Source organism: Vigna unguiculata, chromosome 2 (genome assembly GCF_037176805.1).
Source record: "Vigna unguiculata cultivar grain cowpea cultivar isolate G323 ecotype 2 chromosome 2, ASM3717680v1, whole genome shotgun sequence".
Taxonomy (NCBI): Eukaryota; Viridiplantae; Streptophyta; class Magnoliopsida; order Fabales; family Fabaceae; genus Vigna; species Vigna unguiculata.
In genome coordinates this window covers 27,513,085-27,522,945 of record NC_140793.1, presented here as the reverse complement: position 1 = coordinate 27,522,945, position 9,861 = coordinate 27,513,085, and positions in this window count along the sequence as shown.

Here is a 9,861-nt window from a genome sequence, read left to right as displayed (position 1 = left end):
GAAATACCTCCACAAAGCTTACTATTTCCAGTAACAATTATCCCACTTGCATTACTGAATATGCCTTTAGTTGGTACCTCACCATCCAGCATGTTAAATGATATATTGAAATATTGTAACAAAGAAATGCTCTGCAGAACACTAGGAATTGATCCAGACAAGAGGTTTCGGGAGAGGTCTAACCTTTGAAGACCTCTGAGTGATGCCAAAGAAGAAGGGATGCTTCCTTGTAGAGAATTCCCTTCCAAATAGAGTTCCTGCAACATTATGCATTCTCCAATAGTTTCAGGAATGTGACCAGAGAGACGATTCTCAAACAAATATAGTAAGTTGAGATTTTTGAGGTTGCCCACTTCTTCTGGTATATTACCACTCAACAAGTTTTGTGACAATGAGAATGCATTAGTTAGATATGAAAGATTGAAAACCTGCAATGGTATGGTTCCCGTGAGATTGTTCTGGGAAAGGTCTAAATGTTGCAAAGATTGGCAATTTCCTAGACTTGGAGGAATACTTCCTTCTAACATGTTTTCTGCCACGTCCAAATAATACAGTCGACTGAGATTGCCTATGAAGGTTCCTAAGCTTGACAATTTGTTTCCGCTTAAGTCTAACACTTGCAACTTCTGTAGCTTCGCAAAAGTTGTCGGAATAATTCCATGAATGAGATTTCGTTCCATTGTAAAAAGAATTAAGCCAATTAGATTTCCACATGTGGCTGGAATATCTCCTGATATTTGATTGCCCCCGAGATACAATTCACTGAGTTTGGTGGATAAATTGCCCAAAGAATTTGGCAAATGTCCTCCAAAATTATTGTAAGCCAAAGACAAAATTTGCAACTCGCTACAGTTTGTCAATGGTTTTAAAAACTCCAAATCGTTGGGTAAATTTTCACCTAGATTGTTTACACCTAAACTTAGAAACCGGAGATGTATTTGCTTCCCCAAACTCGGAACTTGCCCGAAAAAATATTTGCTACTCAGATCAATTACTAAAAGGATGGATGCATTGGTTATGGAAGATGGGATTTGTCCTGAGAATTGATTCCCAGCAATATAAAGTACTTGGAGACTGGAGAGAGTGTGGAACATGTTGGATGGCAAAGAGCCGTTAAGTTGATTTAGGGTCACAGAGAATGTAGTAAGAGATGACATATTATAAAAACAAGAAGGAAATGCTCCTGTCAATTTGTTGATAGATAATCCTAGAAATGTCAATCGTTTGAGATGACAAATTTCTTGTGGAATGTGTCCCTTAAAGTTGTTAGAACCTAGGGAGAGATAGCTTAAGGATGAAAGATTGCCCATGAAGGATGGGATTCTTCCAGAAAAATTGTTCTCGAAAAGGAACAGTTGTTGAAGCTTCTGAAGTAAGACAATTTCCACTGGTATGTCATCAGTAAGATTGTTCCCATTTAGGTACAAGATTTTGAGATCAGTGCAAGCAGTCAAGTTTGAAGAAAATTTTCCTACCAACAATGAGTTATTTGCAACAGAAAGGTACTGGAGTTTTGACAACTTACCTATTTCTTGGGGAATTTCTCCATAGAAGTTGTTATTTCCAATGTTGAAATATGTCATGTGAGATAGATTGCCTATGTGTGGAGATACGAATCCCTTCAACTTGTATCCTCCCAAATTCAACTCTGTAACTCTTTGAAGCATAGAATTGCACGTGATTCCATGCCAGTTACAGAAGTGTGTAGAAGTATTCCATGAAAACAAGATTCTATTTGGATCACTGGATATGGATTCTTTGAACTTCAGCAACGCAAAATGATCGGTTTCATTTCCTAATGCAAAGACAGTGATGTTTGGAGTAAACCATATTGATTTCAATAGAAAGAGAGAGAAAAGATGAATGAGTATAGACCAAAATGTAAGTAGTGTACGACAAAAATACTTCATTTTGATTAAGAAGTGGAAGGTAGTAGATGATGGTATCTCTGTTCTTATGGAAGTTATATAGAATTTGGTAATTGAATGTGGTGACATGTTTTCCATGTCAAGTCAACTTAATTTATGCTATATCACAAAAGTTTTGTCGTAAATTATAGGTAGCTACTACTTTAAAAGGAAACGCACAATGAGTATAGGAGACTTATACGTTCCCAAACACTAGAAACACGAGAAAGAAAGTATTTGAGAGAGAAAATATTTGACTTGAATGGAAAACACGATGTGCTGTTGTCGGCCAACTCACAAAAAGAAAGTCTGAGAGAAATATAAAATAAAATAAAAAGTCGTTGGGGATCTCTTCTATAGACTTTAGAATTTAAGTCTTGAGAAAAATTATATAAAAATAGATGAAAATAAATATAACACAGAGTAAAATAAAAAGTGATTGTAAAACAAAATACAAAAATAAATAAAAATATGCAAAACGTAAAAGAAATACGGATTGTAAAGCCCAATTTTATTTTTTGTCCTAAAGTTCGAGGGCTGACCTTAATCTGTTGGGCCTCAGGACTGGCCCATAGGGTGCTAAGGCCCTAAAGCTGCTAGGGTTCCCTTTCTACCTCACTTTTACGAAAACAGAATCTAAGAAGTTGCCCTCTTCCTTTTCAGAACACTCTGTTGGGTTGGCCGTCAACTTCCCGAAGCGAACTTAAGCCCTTCCTCTCCATGTAAGTTGCTTCTGAACTCGTAGTAGTCTTCCTTTAGCTTTATTTTCGGCATTTCCTTGAGGCTAATCTTAGTGACCCGTTCTGTTTGTCCCACTGTTTCCTTTCAGCCACTGATCCTTGTTCCTAGAGCTGTTGCACTCTTTGTTCGGTGTCAAGGTCGCGTAGGGATAGTCCACTAGCTTATTTTCAGGTAAGGGAAGTTAGGGTTTTTGCCAAATCTGTGTTTCTTTCGTGATTGCTTGATGATATTGCATGATTTGATGTCATGACATGCTACTATGAGTTTATGAGATGATATTGCGTTGGTTTGGTGGTAATATTGGACTGTTGCACGAGAGAATAGTGGTGGGCACCGATTTTCTCGCCTAAGCGAGCATTTCTCGCCTAAGCGAGCATGTCTCGCCTAGGCGAGATCAACAGGGGCTCGCCCAAGCCGCTTCACGCGAATAGTCGCTCAGGCGACCCACATCCTTTCTGAGCGAGCGAGCATTTCGCCCAAGCGAGAGGGGTCTCGCCTAAGCGAGATCCTGCGTGAGGCTATTGTTCCCCTTTTCGAGCCCTCGCCTAGGCGAAGGGGGCTCGCCTGAGCGAGACCCTTCAGCTTGAGCGAGGAGCTGGGCGAGGTAGTGTGACGCTTGGTTGTTTATTGTTCTTGAATGATTGACACTTGCTTGAGTTTGATTGTTATGATGAAAAACATGTGATGAGTTGCTATATATATGGGTGATATGATTCATGGATGGTGAATGATGGGTATGGTATGAACTTGGCATGTAAACTAAATGAGATGGTTGGTGTTAAAGTGGCATGGTATTGGCATGAACTGAAATCCCATATCTATGGTTTGGGAGTAATGGATGGGTATGGAACCACTGGGAAAGAAATGAAGGAGGTGAATTATCAAGAGCTGGTATGTGATGTATATGTGTATGTGTGATAAGTCTTTCTTGATTGGTCTGGTATGCTTGGTCCATGTCAGTGCGTAATTCCTTGGAAATCTCTAGGTGGGATTGCAGGGTCGTGCTTCAGTGGTCGGGACGTAAGTCCATGACCCTTGTTAGTGGGTGTCCATGGTGGTGCCCCATCTATATAACTTGGTAAGGATTCAAGGTAAGGATTGCATCCTGACACTTTAAGGAGTTAGTTAGTCTCACTTAGAGAGCGGACTGACCCCTGTGGTGAGAGTAGCAAGAGGCCTTAAACTCATTAAGGGCTAACCTTGTGTGAGGGAATTGATTCATTGTAACACTTGTAACACATAGAGCTCGGGGGTGAGCAGAGGTATCCACCACAAGTGCAAGCATCCGCTGAATCCGACCAGGTTATATGTATTCGGATGAGTCGAGTCGAGTCTTAGTGTATTGATTGAAAGGTCATAACATGCTTGGATGGTATATGTATGTTGGACTGTGAAGGTATATTTGATTACATGATAAAAATCTTGTTGGCTCTAGCTTACCCTTTGCTTGTTTGATTGCTTTGTATGTTGTTCTTCTATCCTTGCGATGATCATCAATTTATTGATGGGAGCAGATGAGAGAGGTACTCGCGGTCAACAGAGGAGGGATGATTCCGCTGCATAGTCTGCATGGGCTGGACTTTAATTTCTTATTGGGCTTTTCTTTAGGGCTATGACCCATGTACCTGTCCGTATTTTGATTTATATACATTATGTTAAACTTTTTAGCTTGTTTCCTTTCCGGCATCATGGTGTGCCTTGGGTTGTAAGGTGTAAGGAGTTAAATTTTAAACTCCAGGACTGCGCTATTATGTTATCTCTATGTGACGCTTCCTTTAGTTTCGCTTATTAAATTAAATGAGGTGTTACACTGATAACTTCTTTTATCACATTTTTATTCAATGAAATAATCAATTATTTTTACTTAAGTATTGATTTTGATGTTTGGTATCGCATTTGGGTAGGTTTGGAATAGTTTTCTTTTTTCGATATACTCTGGACAACTTTCTTTTACGAACACTACTAAAATAAACAAACAAAATGGAGAATTAAAATATTTTTTTATGAATTAAAAATAGTTTATAATGAAATTAAAAAAAAATCTGGATAAATTATAATTGAAAATATCCATACATTAATCATGTATAAACCAATCTTGCATGACAAAGTAACTTATTTTTTTTATTTTGTGGTTAAATATCTCAATTTATATGTAAAATAAAAATTCATTTATTTCTTAAATTTTGATATATAAACTTTAAAAATGACGATTTAGATATTTTAAACTAATGATATTTATGTTTTAATTTGTCAAATGACGATTTAGATTAGTATTTAAATTAATTTTTAAAATAATGATATTTAGTTTTTGATTTGTTAAATGATGTTGTAGATTAATATTTAAGTTAGAACATGTTAAACTGTAAAGAATTCAAATATTAATATGAAATGTATTTAACACGTACAACAAGATTAACCCAACTGAATTAAAAAGATTATATCAATGTATTTTAAGACTTGAAAACTATAATGACCAATGAATTTTAATTTTTCATTCAAATCTATTACGTATTAAGAAAAGAAGATACTACCAAAATTACTACATTATCCATTTTCTTTTATTGACATGTGTTAAAAAAATTAATTTTTTCATGATTTTAAAACTCTGGTATAAAAGGACCCGGGTTCAAATCCTACAAAAGTTAATTTATTTTTATTTATTTATTTATTTATGATTTCAGCAATAATATTAATTATAAATGATATTATTATTTGTAATATTTTTATAAGTATTAGTATTTCTAATTATTAATAATATTATTATTATAAATATTATTTATAGTGATAGTAGTAAATTATAACAAATATTAATATTATTATATGTTACTATTATATATTATTACTATTAGTATTATTAACATTATTAGTGGTAAAGTTATTACTCTTATTTGTAATATATAATATTATTATTATTATATATTTTTGTTAGTAATCACGTCTCAATTTTTATTAGGTTATGATAAATTATTTTTTTGTCTTAAACTTAAAAAAAAATAGGTATATTGATAAATATATGATTAGTTTAAAATTTCACTCCAACATGTCATTGTTGATTAGAGATAACAAATAAATTCATCCTCATAGGTATTGTCCGAACCCATGTCCGTTTTGACGGGGAATCCCCTCGTTGACTGGGTATGGGTATGGGTATGGGGAATCTCCGATTTTTTCTATTGGGTATGGGGAATCTCCGATTTTTTCTATTGGGTATGGGGATGGGATGAAGATGTGCATATCCCCGCCATAATACTCGTCCCCGCCATATCTCCATATCGTCTAAATTATTAAAATATTCATAATTAATTAAGTAACCCTATATATATATATATATATATATATATATATACTTTCTATTTTTTATTTCTTTTAATTACTTGATTTGTTATGAAACTCATTCGCATATCTAATATATTTTTTATCTTATCATAACCTTTATGTAATTATGTTAAAATGATGTATGTCAATTAAAAAAATTATTTCTAACATTTGAATATTTCTATTATTTTTTAATATTTTAATTTATTGTATATTTTCCTTTCACACGAGAATGTTTAATAATCTCAATTTAAGTGTTTAATAACATGAACATTTCACTTACTAGGTAATATAAAAAAAATTACTTGTTATTATTAATTTTTGTTTCATTTGAATAACTCTTTTGTTTCGCTATTTGAAAAGTTTTCTTAGATCTCTAAGATATTTTTCATCTTATCATACCCTTAATCATACATTTATTTTCCTCTGTGTGTGATTCCTTTCAATAGTCTCCATATTATTTATAAGACACACATTTGTTAATTTGTTAATATTTTTATTTTTTGTTTATTTTCATCATGTAGAATACTATTTTGATATATTTTATCTAATTACTTTTTATTTTCTAACTCATTACAATCATACTTAAATTTTTTCACTATAATTGTATAAATAATTTTTATTTACTACAATATAAAAATTTAATGTAATTGTCATGAATATTTTTTTATCACCATCCAACATATATTGGAGTTCGAAAGATACAAAATCTATGTTAAAATTTTATTATTATGTTTATTATTTGTTCTTTGTGTCATTTTGATTAAATGATGTATTATAACTTTTATTCGTGTATAAAAAAGAGATTCATTATAAGTTAAAAAATTGAAGTAAACAAACATTTAAAATATATTTTAATTTGAATATTTTTTCCTTTTATATTTTTTTAAAAATATTTTTAAATTTTATCAACTAGGTTTCATTAATGTTTGCAAATTTAATAAATGTTTTGGTTCTCATGAAATTTTATTTGGTATTCTAATCTAAAATGTAAACAATTATAATTTATTTCAAAGTATTTGATATCGAAGAAGCAATCCTCCTCCTAATATTGAATATTTGATAATATTTATGTTTCCTTTATCGTAATTTTTTATTACTTTATAAAAATTAATTAAAACTAATATTAAAGTAGTAAGAAAATGGGTACGGGTATGGGTACGAGATTATACCCGTTACCCGGTGGGGATGTGGATGAGACAAAAGTTTGATACCCGTTGGGTTTGGGTATGAGGATGGGGATGAATTTTTTTTAGGGGGATGGGTATGGGATAGCAAAACTTGTCTCCGCCCCGCCCTCTTACCATCCCTATTGTTGATGTTCATGCCCATTCAAATTTGAAGGATTTGTCCACCATTATTGAATTATGTCAATCTTTGACAAAAACAAACAAATTAAAAGTATTTTACTTGATTAATTGTCTAATTCATTTTATTTAACTCTTAATATTTCATTTTCTACAATGAAGATTATCAAAACAAAATTTGAAATAAGATGAAAGATGAATTTCTTGAACACAATATGGTTATTTACATTAAAAAAGGAATAACTGGAGATTTTTATTCTGAATAAATTATTGATGAGTTCAAATTTTTTACTATAAATTATTTTGGCTCCTCCAAAATTATTGGTCAAGATCTGTCACGTGTTATTATTATTAACTATAATTAATAATCATTATTACTATCAACTATAAATATTATTATCATTATTATTAATTATAATTATTTCTATTATTATATTACTATTATTATTATTATTAAGAACTATAATTATTATAATAGTTATTATTATTATTATTGTTTTTATTATTATTGTTAGATACACATCTTACTTTTACTTACTATGTAGGAATCATGTTTGGTTTACTTGTCATTTTTATTTGTTTTGTTGTTTATTTATCTTTCCATTTGAATAATTATTTCAATTTAAAAAAAATAGATACTAAAATTAGTAAAATAATAAAACTGAAAAATAATTTTTTAATTATAAATAATTATTTAAATTTGAAATTTAATAATTAAGAGGATAAAATTGATAAAATAAAAAAGATATGAAAGATGTTTATCTCTTTATATATGTAATTGTATTAATATTAATATTATTATTAGTAGTAGTATTAGTATTATTATTTTTATCACTACACGATATTATTATAGTGATATTATTATTATTATTATTATTATTATTATTATTATTAGATACATATTTTACTTTTATTTACTACGGGTCATATTTTAATTACTTGCTTTTTGTATTTGTTTTGTTATTCATTTTATATCTATATCTTGGTATTTCTTGAATTGAAAAAAATAGTTACTAAAATTAGTAGAATGATAAAAGTGACAAATAATTTTTTATTATGAATAATTATTTAAATTTAATAAATAATAATTAAGACGATAAAATTGAAAAAACAAAAAAGGACATAAAAATGTGTAACTCTTTATATATTTAGTTAGTGGATTATTATTATTATTATTATTACTATTGTTATTATTATTATTATTATTATTATTATTATTATTATTATTATTATTATTATTATTATTATTATTATTATTATTATTATTATCACTGACACTGTGGGATATTATTATAATGGTATTATTATTATTATCACTACGGGATATTATTATAATGATATTATTATTATTATAGTTAGACACACATCTTAATTTTATTTACTATAAGATCATATTTTAATTAGTTGTCCTTCTTAATTATTTTGTTGTTGATGTATATCTTTATATATAATTATAAATTATTAATATGTCAACATTAGCCTGGATATTTGCATTGACATTAATATTTATAGCACAAAAATTATTATTATTATCATTTGTTTATTATTATTATTATTATTATTATTATTATTATTATTATTATTATTATTATTATTATTATTATTATTATTATTATTCATAGTGATGTTATTAGTATAAGTTCTTTTTTTAATTATAAAAAAAATGTTATTATACTAAATTCTTTTGCTAATTAGATTTTGGTTAAAATACTCCGTTGGTCCTCGTTTTTGTAGCAAAATCTCAATTTGGTCATCGTATTTTTATTAGTCTCAATTAGGTCCTCATTTTTGTAAATTAGTATCAATTAGATCTTTTCCGTTAGTAGATAACTAACACCGTTAAGTAGGTGTCACGTGTCAGCTTCCTGTTTTTTTGAATTTTTGAATTTTTTTTTTTGAATTTTTTTTTGATTATTTTTTATGCCACGTGTCACTTCTGTAATGTGCCACGTGTCAATCTAATATGGTAACACGTGTCAAATTAATGTATAAATCTCAATTTGGTCCTCATATTTGTTAATTTGATTTGATTTTAGTCCCAAATTTTTTTAAAATAATTTTAATTTCATGTGCTCCAAATTTAGAACAAATTTAATTTTTTTTATAAATGTAATGATGATACTTTTATTACAAGTGATATTTCTATTACATATTTTTAACAACATTTAATTTATTTAAATTTATATTTTACATTAAACTTTATTTAAATTTTATTTTAAAATTTTAAATATATAGATTAAAAAATTTATATTCGAAATATTTGTATAATATTCAATATCAACAATATTTTAGAGTTGGCTTAAAAATAACAATTTTATAAATTCAAATTTTAAATTTTAAAATAATTTTATAAAAAATTAAAATAAATATATTTAAAATTTTAATAAAAATAATCATAACATTATATAAAAGTAAAATTTGGTCTAAATTTGAAGTGCCTGAAATTGAAAATTTTTAAAAAAAATTGGGACTCAAATCAAATCAATTTAACAAATATGAGGACCAAATTGAGATTCATACATTAATTTGACACGTGTCACCATATTAGATTGACACGTGGCACACTACAGAAGTGACACGTGACATAAATA